Raw genomic sequence first — 13,433 nt, forward strand, 5'->3', positions numbered from 1 at the left:
AACTCAATAAGTCTTCCTCAAGCTGCGTTGTTAAGCTATACAGCCGACCAGTGTTACTTTCAATATTCAATTGACAAGAGGTACAGTAGATCCGTTAAAATCACGCAGAGCAGGGAAACATGACCGTTTTAGCCACTCTATTCTGAGCGGCACTAGGTCCGACTGTGAACGCTACAGCATCTTATTCCGGCCCGTCTCTCAATGATTGATTCAGCTGTTAATTGGCTTCCTACAGCATATGAATCTGACATCACGTCCATGGCTGCTTCTCAAATGGAACTATTCCCTATATAGTGCCACTATGGGCCCTGGTCTGAGGTAGTGGACTACATAGGGTACAGGGTGACAGCGAGGCTACTCAACCCTGAAAAGACTCGCTGTTTGAGACAATGAGACGTTTGGCAAGTCAAATAAGAGCTTTGTCAGATTTGACTTAAAGGAAAACTCCAGCCAAAAACTATATTTTGGCATTTGTTTTATTTGTTCATTGTTGATTTAGTCGCAAAATGTTTTGCATGTCAGCAGTCAAGTTTTCAAGATATATAACTTTCAAAATACATAAATACAGCTGGTAGTATGCATTTTTGTCACGTTTGCTACCTCTCCGGCCTCTAGGTCACCAGGCTGCTCATTATGGCGCACACCTGTCACCATCGTTACGGCACCTGCGCATCATTAGACTCACCTGGACTCCATCACATCCATGATTACCTGCCCTATATATGTCACTCCCTTTGGTTCCTTCCCCAGGCGTTATTTTTCAGTTTCTGTGGCATGTCTGTGCGTTGTTCGTGTTTCTTGTTTTGTATTATGTTGTGTTTATTTATTAAAACACTCATTCCCTGAACTTGCTTCCCAACTCTCAGCGCACATCGTTACAGAATGACACCTCACCAAAGGGAAGCATCAGGGGGTGATTTAAATTATTTTGTGTTGGAGGTAATGTCTGGTCCGGGTGTCCGAACCGGAGCTACCTGGGAGGCCTCAGCCGGTTTGTCTGGTTCCCCTGCCTCAACTGGCTCAACGGGTTTCCATACCTCAGCGGGATCGATAGGCTCTCATGCCTCAGCGGGTGAACAGGTTCCTGTTCCTCGACCGAGGCAACCAGGGAGGTCTCATCAGACTCTCACGCCTCAGCCGGTTAGTCCGGTTTGTGCGCTTCAGCGGAAGCGACCGGTCCGCTCCGGATCCCCGGGATCGTCCCTTTGGTTGGCGTCCTGCGGCTGGAGCCGAACGCGCCGGGGAGGGGGTACTGTCACGTGTGCTCCCTCTCCGGCCTCTAGGTCACCAGCCTACTCGTTATGGTGCACACCTGTCACCATCGTTACGTGCACCTGCGCGTCATCAGACTCACCTGGACTCCATCACCTCCTTGATTACCTTATACAGTGGGGAGAACAAGTATTTGATACACTGACGATTTTGCAGGTTTTCCTACTTACAAAGCATGTAGAGGTCTGTAATTTTTATCATAGGTACACTTCAACTGTGAGAGAAGGAATCTAAAACAAAAATCCAGAAAATCACATTGTATGATTTTTAAGTAATTAATTTGCATTTTATTGCATGACATAAGTATTTGATACATCAGAAAAGCAGAACTGAATATTTGGTACAGAAACCTTAGTTTGCAATTACAGAGATCATACGTTTCCTGTAGTTCTTGACCAGGTTTGCACACACTGCAGCAGGGATTTTGGCCTACTCCTCCATACAGACCTTCTCCAGATCCTTCAGGTTTCGGGGCTGTCGCTGGGCAATACGGACTTTCGGCTCCCTCCAAAGATTTTCTATTGGGTTCAGGTCTGGAGACTGGCTAGGCCACTCCAGGACCTTGAGATGCTTCTTACGGAGCCACTCCTTAGTTGCCCTGGCTGTGTGTTTCGGGTCGTTGTCATGCTGGAAGACCCAGCCACGACCCATCTTCAATGCTCTTACTGAGGGAAGGAGGTTGTTGGCCAAGATCTCGCGATACATGGCCCCATCCATCCTCCCCTCAATACGGTGCAGTCGTCCTGTCCCCTTTGCAGAAAAGCATCCCCAAAGAATGATGTTTCCACCTCCATGCTTCACGGTTGGGATGGTGTTCTTGGGGTTGTACTCATCCTTCTATTCCTCCAAACACGGCGAGTGGAGTTTAGAGCAAAAAGCTCTATTTTTGTCTCATCAGACCACATGACCTTCTCCCATTCCTCCTCTGGATCATCCAGATGGTCATTGGCAAACTTCAGACGGGCCTGGACATGCGCTGGCTTGAGCAGGGGGACCTTGCGTGCGCTGCAGGATTTTAATCCATGACGGCGTAGTGTGTTACTAATGGTTTTCTTTGAGACTGTGGTCCCAGCTCTCTTCAGGTCATTGACCAGGTCCTGCCGTGTAGTTCTGGGCTGATGCCTCACATTCCTCATGATCATTGATGCCCCACGAGGTGAGATCTTGCATGGAGCCCCAGACCGAGGGTGATTGACCGTCATCTTGAACTTCTTCCATTTTCTAATAATTGTGCCAACAGTTGTTGCCTTCTCACCAAGCTGCTTGCCTATTGTCCTGTAGCCCATCCCAGCCTTGTACAGGTCTACAATTTATCCCTGATGTCCTTACACAGCTCTCTGGTCTTGGCCATTGTGGAGAGGTTGGAGTCTGTTTGATTGAGTGTGTGGACAGGTGTCTTTTATACAGGTAACGAGTTCAAACAGGTGCAGTTAATACAGGTAATGAGTGGAGAACAGGAGGGCTTCTTAAAGAAAAACTAACAGGTCTGTGAGAGCCGGAATTCTTACTGGTTGGTAGGTGATCAAATACTTATGTCATGCAATAAAATGCAAATTAATTACTTAAAAATCATACAATGTGATTTTCTGGATTTTTGTTTTAGATTCCGTCTCTCACAGTTGAAGTGTACCTATGATAAAAATGACAGACCTCTACATGCTTTGTAAGTAGGAAAACCTGCAAAATCGGCAGTGTATCAAATACTTGTTCTCCCCACTGTATGTCATTCCCTTTGGTTCCTTCCCCAGGCGTCATTGTTTCTCTTTCTGTTTCATGTCTGTGCGTTGTTCGTGTTTCTTGTTTTGTATTATGTTCCGTTTATTTATTAAAACACTCACTCCCTGAACTTGCTTTGTGACTCTCAGCGCACATCGTTACAATTTTTAATCATATGATGCTACGTTTTGCATCATATGAAGCTAAATGCATCATACCAGCTGTAATTATGTATTTTGATGATGTGATGAAATCTAGCAAGCCCTGACTTTGGGCCGGTTGCGGCCTACTTTTGTATTGTAACATACCCAGTAATAACAGACCAATGAACCATATAAATACTTTAGTGAATGTGATGTATCTATCCAGGCTTAGAAATTATTGATGAGATTAGGCCACTGAACATAATGGGAAGTCTTGTAGAAGTCTCTGAGTGTTAGGGGGTGATTTGTCTTTCTTTGAGGATGTTTTGACTTGCTTTTGGAGAGTCTGCATCAGTTCTCATCTACTTCCTTTACTTCAGCTTCAAAATGGAGGCACCGAGGCAGTGGCTTTTCTGTCTGGGTTGTGTGAGTTAGTTGGACAGTGTCATGACCGTCAACGACAATCTAAATAGGTCAGATCAGGTTTGCAATGAATAACTTCAATCAGACCCCTTCTCACCCTGGTGTTAACAAGGTCTGCGCTCTCAAGATTCACCAAATGAATGTTCTGTTTCAACAGACTTTTTCCCGCTGAAACTCTAACACGTTCCCAAGCGAATACTGGAACAATATTTCTAACATAGAGCCAGCCTGCCGGAACCGCCCCTTTTGAGCAAGCTGTGTTAATGATGGGTTAAGAATGAAACAGGAGACAAAGGGCTATGAGACAGAAGTTTCATCCGAGACACATGAAAAGTGGGAGGTAGACGGAGGGTGCGGGGCAGCAAAAGACGAACAGCAGAGGGGCTAAGGATTTTGAGATGGTGAAAGGGCCGATGAAAAGGGGGGAAAGTATACGGGACTCCACCCGGAGGATCAGGTCCCAAGTGGAAAGCCATACCCTCTGACCGAGCCGATAGCGAGGATCAGGGGTCCGGTGGCGATCCGCCAGTCGCCGATACTTGGATGTGGTCTTCAGAAGAGAGGCCCAGGTACGGCGACAGAGGCCAATGAACATCTGGGCATAGGGTATGCTGACTTCTTCCTCTTGCTCAGGGAAGAGCGGGGGCTAATATCTCAGTGGCCGAGCAGGGAAGGGTGTTACAGGTGTATTCCACCCACACGAGTTGCTGGCTCCAGGTGGTGGGATTGGCAGGGACGAGGCAACGAAGAGCCGTCTCAAGGTCCTGATTGGCTCGCTCCAACTGGCCATTAAATTTGGGGTGAAAACCAAAGGACAGGCTGGCCGATGACCCAATGAGGGTGCAGAACGCATTCCAGAACCGGGACAAGAACCACGATCGGAGACCATGTCGACAGGAAGTCCATGGATCCGGAAGACGTGCTGTACCATGAGCTGAGCCATCTCCTTGGCTGAGGGCAACTTGGGAAGGGAAATAAAATGGGTGGCTTTAGAAAACCTATCCACCCCTGTCAGGATCGTGGTGTTGCCATCTGACGGAGGAAGACCACTAACAAAGTCCAGGGATATATGGGACCAGGGGCAGTGAGGAACAGGGAATGGTTGAAGAAGGCCAGCTGGAGCTTGCCACGGAGTCTTATTTTGTGCACAGACAGTGCAGGCGGCAACAAATGCGGAGACATCAGGAACCACGGAAGGCAACCAAAAGCGTAGTCGGATGAAAGCCAGGGTCCAACGGGAGCCTGAATTGCAGGTCAGTCTCGAGGAATGTGCCCACTCCAGGACCGGGGAACAGGCAGAGTCCGGTACAAACATCCAGTTAGCCGGACCCCCTGGGAATGCTGCGCCTTACGGACCAGGCTCTCTATACGCCAGATGACTGCAGGCAATAGACAGGAGGTAGGGAGTATGGACTCGGGGTCAGACGGAGTAGCAGCGGAGCTATACAAATGTGAGCGTGCATCAGGCTTCACATTCTTGGACCCTGGGCGGTAGGAGAGAGTGAAATTGAAACGGGTGAATAACAGGGCCCAACGAGCCTGCATAGAATTGAGGTGCTTGGCGATGCGGAGATATTCCAGGTTCTTATGGTCAGTGCACACTAATATTGAGTGTTCCGCCCCCTCCAACCAGTGCCTCCACTCTTCCAACACCATCTTGACGGCGAGGAGTTCTGGATTTCCCACATCATAGTTCCTATCAGCAGGGGTAAGACGATGGGAGACAAAAGCGCAGGGGTGCAGCTTTTGGTCCTGGGCAGAACGTTGGGACAGGAGGGCCCCCACCCCGACATCTGAGGCGTCGAACTCCACCACAAACTGACAGGACGGGTTGGGATGGATTAAGATGGGGGCTGTAGTGAATCGATGTTTGAGGTCTGAGAACGCCCAGTCAGCTGCTGGAGACCACGTGAATGGAACCTTGGGAGAGGTGAGTGTTGACAGGGGGGAAGCTAGTGTGCTGTAACCCCGGATGAAGCGGCGGTAGAAGTTAGCAAATCCCAGGAAACGTTGCAGCTGCACTCTGGATGTGGGTTGAGGCCAATCCACCACTGCTCTTACCTTGTCTGCATCCATCTGCATATGTCCTGCAGTGATGACGTATCCTAGGAAGGAAATGGTGGAACGATGGAATTCACACTTCTCCGCTCTAACGAAAAGCTGGTTCTCCAGGAGACGCTGAAGGACCTGTCGGATGTAGAGGACGTGCTCTTGAGCTGAACGGGAAAGGACAAGGATGTCGTAGACAAACACGAACCGGTTCATCATGTTCCGGAGACCAGGGCCTGGAACACAGGGTGAGCGTTGGTCTGTCCGAATGGCATAACCAAGTACTCATAGTTGCCCGCTAGCCATGTTAAAGCCAGTCTTCCACTCATTTCCTTCCTGTATACAAACCATATGGTAGGCGTTCTGAAGGTCCAACTTAGAGAAGATGGTCACTCCCTGAAGAGGTTCGAAAGTCGAGGAGATGAGTGGTAGAGGGTAACGGTTTTTAACCGTGATGTCATTTATGCCCCGGTCGTCGTACACGGGCGGCGGGTGAGGCAGATGGACAAATACCTCCTGCAGTGAGAGAGTCCTCAATGTACTCCTCCATAGCCTTGGTCTCCGGACTCGACAGGGAGTAAAGCCATCCCCGAGGTGGTGTAGTGCCCGGGAGAAGGTCAATGGCGCGGTCATAGGGTCGATGTGGGGGGAGAGACGTAGCGCGGTCCTTGTTGATAACCTCCCGGACCAGGTACTCCGGGTACTCCGCAGGAATGGCAGAGAGATCCGAGGCTTCTCCCAAGTCTGCAGGAAGACGTCCCGGGGCAGACTTTGCCAACTTAAGACACTGTGCATGGCAGAACCGGCTCCAACCTACGATAGATCCAGGAGCACAGTCGATCAAGGGATTGTGCTTCTGGAGCCATGAATACCCCAAAACCACATCGATAGATTCTATGAGCACGAACTGCATACATTTCCTGATAGTCGTAGGTTGATAGGAACCGTATTGTGGGTGTCTCTGCCAATAGAGCGCCCATCCAGCGCTTTGACGTCCATGGGAGTTGAGAGGAGTTGAGTGGAGATTCCCAGCTCCGACACCAAGGGAGCATCGATAAAGCTATCGTCGGCCACAGTGTCAATGAGCACCTGGAGAGATTTGGCCTGGTCACCCCACAACAGGGTGGCATGGAGATGGGTACGAGTAATGGGAGATTGGAAAATCCCTGTACGGCTCACCAGAGAACTCGTACTTACTGATGAGCCGGGTCTTTTTAATGGACAGGTGGAAATATAATGTCCTGTAGTCTCGCAATACATACAGCTCCTGGTGCTTAACCTGCATAAACTTTCATCTGGAGACAATCTAGCCTTTCCCAGTAGCTTGGGCTCTGGTCAAGGCGATGAGGGAGTCTAGGTCCATGGGCAGCTCCCGGGCTGCAAGCTTGTCATTAATCACTGATAATCCGTGAAGCAACGTGTCAAGTAGGGCTTCCGGGTTCGAGGCACTCTCAGCCGCCAACGTGCGAAAATCCACTGCGTAGTCTGCCACACTACGGGAGTCTTGCCGTAGTTGGAGCAGCTTACGAGCAGCCTCTCTCCCCGACATCGGAGAAATGAACAATTTATCTACCTCCGCCACAAACTCCTCCAGGCTGAGGCAAACGGTGGACTGTTGCTCCCACACCGCCGTAGCCCAGGCGTGTGCCCTCCCGGACATCAGCGTTATCAAATATGTTATCTTTGAGCGGTCCGAGGGGAACGAAGAAGGCTGCGGTTTGAAGATGAGGGAGCACTGGGAGAGAAACGCACGGCAGGTTCCAGAATCTCCAGCGTAGCGCCTCTGGAGGAGGTAAGCGAGGTTCTCGGGACACCGGGGTAGGCTGGGAAGAAATGCCGCTGGTGGCGGGGTTGCTGAGAGTCTGGGGAATTACTGTAGTGACTTGCTGCCTAGTTTGGAATCCGCAGTGCTCCAGCAATGTATCGAACACATGGTCATGGCGTTCTGCTAGGGTATGGAGTCCCTCCATAAGGCATTGCAGTAACTCCTCGTGTCTTCCAATGGTGGCTCCTTGGAAGTAGACTGCGTTGCGGAGCTGGTCCGAGCCTGCTGGGTCAGTCATGGCCAGTTCGTACTATCACGGCTCAAGCTAAGACCCAGATGCAGACACAGGAGGCAGATAGTACGAGTCTCAGAGTTTATTATAGTACATGCGGCATGCAAAACAGAAGTCAAGGCAGGCAAAGAGTCGGAATCCAAATCAGAAACAGGCAGGTACAGGACGGCAGGCAGGATCAAGGTTAAGACAGGCAGAAAGGTCAGAACTGGGAAGACTAGGGAAAACAAAACTAGAGCACAGGAAACACGGGAACACACTGGTAGGACTTGGCGGGACAAGACAAACTATCAACAGACAAACAGAAAAAGCAGGTATAAATACACAGGGGATAATGGGGGGAAATAGGAGACACCTGGTGGGGGGTGGAGACAAGCACAAAGACACGTGAAACAGATCAGAATGTGACACTGTCCCTCTCTCTCTCCCCCTCCATCTCTTCTTTAACAAGCATCAATGTTGCTGACATGGGGATCTGTTTTCAGCGTATTACGTCTCCAGTCAGTAACCGGTGCAAAGTGTGTATGTTTATTCCGTGTTCCCATTTAATTAGCTAGTAAATAAATAATTAAACCAATTTGTGTAGTATTGAATCATAAGTCAGGCCCAGGTTTTTGCAGATGCAAAGAGGTTACGACTGTTCAGAATGGTGATATGATACGAGGTTATGATTAATAAGTTGACTGTTTATAGATGTGATAGGTAAAAATACCTTTTAGAGTTTAATATTGGGAGATGGTAACCCTTTAAAGAACCGCTCTCGTGGTGCCCCAGATCCTAATGAGTTAATTGTTACATGATGAATTTAGTCGGGTAACAATTAAAAATAGTTAGTTAAATAGATAAACAACAGTCTTCAGATTAATGTTAAAGTCAAGTCACGACAACAGCAAAAAGCCTCCTTTTAGTTAAAAGAGAGGAAATTAGAAAGTTGGAGACAGTTTTGAAGACTTCAAACATCCTTAGAAGATATCACTGTCTTCTATGTACCTGTTTAGTACTGTGGTCAAAATCAGAGGGAGACTAAAATACATCTGTGTCTCTGTGAACCACCTGAACTCGGTTTAATGGATCACATGAAAACAACTCAAATCAAACAGGATTGAATTCAAACAACCATTGACTGTGAGATGGTCTTTTACAAAGGTCTGAGGCTGTTAGCAAAGGTCAACTTGGGGTTTGCAAACAGACATTAATCTGAGAAACAAGCCTCTCAGAGGAAAGTGAGAGAGACAGAGAGAGAGAGAGAAAAAAAGGCAATTCACTGAAAATGGTTCTCTGAAAAAGAGAGAAAGGCAAGACCAAGCAATAGGCACACTTCAAAAAGAACCACAGAAAAGATAGTAGATAGAGGCCGGGAGGGAGAGGGAGGGAGAGGGAGAGAGAGAGAGAGAGAGAGAGAGAGAGAGAGAGAGAGAGAGAGAGAGAGAGAGAGAGAGAGAGAGAGAGAGAGAGAGAGAGAGAGAGAGAGAGAGAGAGAGAGAGAGAGAGAGAGAGAGAGAGAGAGAGAGACCCTCAGCACACAGGGGGACAAACACCTGCCTGCAGGTGACAGCACAACTATGACAACATAACCAACAAAAACGGGTCACAACTCCTGCAGCTCTGTCGCACGCTGGGTATGTACATAGTCAATGGTAGGCTTCGAGGGGACTCCTATGGTAGGTTCACCTATAGCTCATCTCTTGGCAGTAGCACTGTAGACTACTTTATCACTGACCTCAACCCAGAGTCTCTCAGAGCGTTCACAGTCAGCCCACTGACACCCCTATCAGACCACAGCAAAATCACAGTCTACTTGAACAGAGCAATACTCAATCATGAGGCATCAAAGCCAAAGGAACTGAGTAACATTAAGAAATGCTATAGATGGAAGGAATGCAGTTTGGAAACCTACCAAAAAACAATTAGGCAACAGCAAATTCAATCCCTTTTAGACAACTTCCTGGGTAAAATGTTCCACTGCAATAGTGAAGGTGTAAACTTGGCAGTAGAAAATCTTAACAGTATATTTGACCTCTCAGCTTCCCTATCAAATCTAAAAATCTCAAATAGAAAACCGAAGAAAATGAACAACAATGACAAATGGTTTGATAAAGAATGCAAAAATCTAAGAAATAAATTGAGAAACCTGTCCAACCAAAAACATAGAGACCCGGAAAACCTGAGTCTACGCCTTCACTATGGTGAATCACTAAAACAATACAGAAATACACTACGGAAAAAGAAGGAACAGCACGTCAGAAATCAGCTCAATGTAATTGAAGACTCCATAGACTCTAACCAATTCTGGGAAAATTGGAAAACACTAAACAAACAACAACACAAAGAATTATCTATCCAAAATGGAGATGTATGGGTAAACCACTTCTCCAATCTTTTTGGCTCTATAACAAAGAATAAAGAGCAAAAACATATACATGATCAAATACAAATCCTAGAATCAACTATTAAAGACTACCAGAACCCACTGGATTCTCCAATTACCTTGAATGAGTTACAGGACAAAATAAAAACCCTCCAACCCAAAAAGGCCTGTGGTGTTGATGGTATCCTTAATGAAATGATCAAATATACAGACAACAAATTCCAATTGGCTATACTAAAACTCTTTAACATCGTCCTTAGCTCTGGCATCTTCCCCAATATTTGGAACCAAGGACTGATCACCCCAATCCACAAAAGTGGAGACAAATTTGACCCCAATAACTACCGTGGAATATGCGTCAACAGTAACATTGGGAAAATCCTCTGCATTATCATTAACAGCAGACTCGTACATTTCCTCAATGAAAACAATGTACTGAGCAAATGTCAAATTGGCTTTTTACCAAATTACCGTACAACAGACCATGTATTCACCCTACACACCCTAATTGACAACCAAACAAACCAAAACCAAGGCAAAGTCTTCTCATGCTTTGTTGATTTCAAAAAAGCCTTCGACTCAATTTGGCATGAGGGTCTGCTATACAAATTGATGGAAAGTGGTGTTGGGGGTAAAACATACGACATTATAAAATCCATGTACACAAACAACAAGTGTGCGGTTAAAATTGGCAAAAAACACACACATTTCTTCACACAGGGTCGTGGGGTGAGACAGGGATGCAGCTTAAGCCCCACCCTCTTCAACATATATATCAACGAATTGGCGCGGGCACTAGAACAGTCTGCAGCACCCGGTCTCACCCTACTAGAATCCGAAGTCAAATGTCTACTGTTTGCTGATGATCTGGTGCTTCTGTCACCAACCAAGGAGGGCCTACAGCAGCACCTAGATCTTCTGCACAGATTCTGTCAGACCTGGGCCCTGACAGTAAATCTCAGTAAGACCAAAATAATGGTGTTCCAAAAAAGGTCCAGTCACCAGGACCACAAATTCCATCTAGACACCGTTGCCCTAGAGCACACAAAAAACTATACATACCTCGGCCTAAACATCAGCACCACAGGTAACTTCCACAAAGCTGTGAACGATCTGAGAGACAAGGCAAGAAGGGCCTTCTATGCCATCAAAAGGAACATAAATTTCAACATACCAATTAGGATCTGGCTAAAAATACTTGAATCAGTCATAGAGCCCATTGCCCTTTATGGTTGTGAGGTCTGGGGTCCGCTCACCAACCAAGATTTCACAAAATGGGACAAACACCAAATTGAGACTCTGCATGCAGAATTCTGCAAAAATATCCTCCGTGTACAACGTAGAACACCAAATAATGCATGCAGAGCAGAATTAGGCCGATACCCACTAATTATCAAAATCCAGAAAAGAGACGTTAAATTCTACAACCACCTAAAAGGAAGCGATTCCCAAACCTTCCATAACAAAGCCATCACCTACAGAGAGATGAACCTGGAGAAGAGTCCCCTAAGCAAGCTGGTCCTAGGGCTCTGTTCACAAACACAAACACACCCCACAGAGCCCCAGGACAACAGCACAATTAGACCCAACCAAATCATGAGAAAACAAAAAGATAATTACTTGACACATTGGAAAGAATTAACAAAAAAACAGAGCAAACTAGAATGCTATTTGGCCCTAAACAGAGAGTACACAGTGGCAGAATACCTGACCACTGTGACTGACCCAAACTTAAGGAAAGCTTTGACTATGTACAGACTCAGTGAGCATAGCCTTGCTATTGAGAAAGGCCGCCGTAGGCAGACATGGCTCTCAAGAGAAGACAGGCTATGTGCACACTGCCCACAAAATGAGGTGGAAACTGAGCTGCACTTCCTAACCTCCTGCCCAATGTATGACCATATTAGAGAGACATATTTCCCTCAGATTACACAGATCCACAAAGAATTTGAAAACAAATCCAATTTTGATAAACTCCCATATCTACTGGGAGAAATTCCACAGTGTGCCATCACAGCAGCAAGATTTGTGACCTGTTGCCACAAGAAAAGGGCAACCAGTGAAGAACAAACACCATTGTAAATACAACCCATATTTATGCTTATTTATTTTAACTTGTGTGCTTTAACCATTTGTACATTGTTACAACACTGTATATATATAATATAACATTTGTAATGTCTTTATTGTTTTGAAACTTCTGTATGTGTAATGTTTACTGTTAATTTGTATTGTTTATTTCACTTTTGTATAATATCTACCTCACTTGCTTTGGCAATGTTAACACATGTTTCCCATGCCAATAAAGCCCCTTGAATTGAGAGAGAGAGAGAGAGAGAGAGAGAGAGAGAGAGAGAGAGAGAGAGAGAGAGAGAGAGAGAGAGAGAGAGAGAGAGAGAGAGAGAGAGAGAGAGAGAGAGAGAGAGAGAGAGAGAGAGAGAGAGAGAGAGAGAGAGAGAGAGAGAGAGAGAGAGAGAGAGAGAGAGAGAGAGAGAGAGAGAGAGAGAGAGAGAGAGAGAGAGAGAGAGAGAGAGAGAGAGAGAGAGAGAGAGAGAGAGAATGTGTCACACACGGAGAGATAGGGTTATGAAATTATCCAGAATATGTGTGTGGGTGTGAGGGAGGGAGAGGATTCTACTCAACATATAATTACCCTATTTAAAAAACTGACAGATAGACAGAGGGCACCAACACTGAGACTGACAGGAACTGACAGAGACTGACAGGGACGATGAGACACATGCTCAGGACAACAATACAAGTCAGGAGTGGAAAAACACATGTTAAAGGCCTATTAGAGAGAGGGAAGGACAGGTAGAGAGAGAGAGAGAGATGTGAAGAGATGAAAACTGAAGACATATAGGAATGTTTTCTCCCTGTCTTTTCTTAGTAATTACTACTCACTTGCTTCCCTTTTCCTTTTTTCCTTCCCTCTCCCTGATGCTCTCTCTCTCTCCGTTTTACCCACACACACACACACACACACACACACACACACACACACACACACACACACACACACACACACACACACACACACACACACACACACACACACACACACACACACACACACACACACACACGGAACTGAAGGCTGAATGCGGCTGATACGGTTGGCATGGAAACCCCATGCTTATACATTTCTATATATATATAAGGACAGCTACAGAGGGAGGTAGGCATGTTTATTTTCTGAGCCTCTGAAAAAAAGGAGGGGATAGAATAGAAGGATGAAGCCAAAATGCTCTGGTCATGGGGGTAGGTAGTGTGAGGTTGTGTACAGGCTAAACCTGGAACAGAGGGATGGGGGGATGGAACTGACTGGAGAGATGGAGGGAGGGATGGAGAAAGAGAGATGGAGGGATGGGGGACTGATGGAGGATAGATGAGAGATTTGGTGCA

General features: G+C 46.6%; 1 protein-coding gene across 2 annotated transcripts in view; it reads left to right on the forward strand.

Moving 5' to 3' along the window:
- The window catches only part of LOC139544393 (glutamate receptor ionotropic, NMDA 2B-like), a 104,044-nt gene that overhangs the window by 1,778 nt on the left and 88,833 nt on the right, over nucleotides 1–13,433 (forward strand). The window lies entirely within an intron of this gene.

Source organism: Salvelinus alpinus, chromosome 2 (assembly GCF_045679555.1).
Source record: "Salvelinus alpinus chromosome 2, SLU_Salpinus.1, whole genome shotgun sequence".
NCBI lineage: Eukaryota > Metazoa > Chordata > Actinopteri > Salmoniformes > Salmonidae > Salvelinus > Salvelinus alpinus.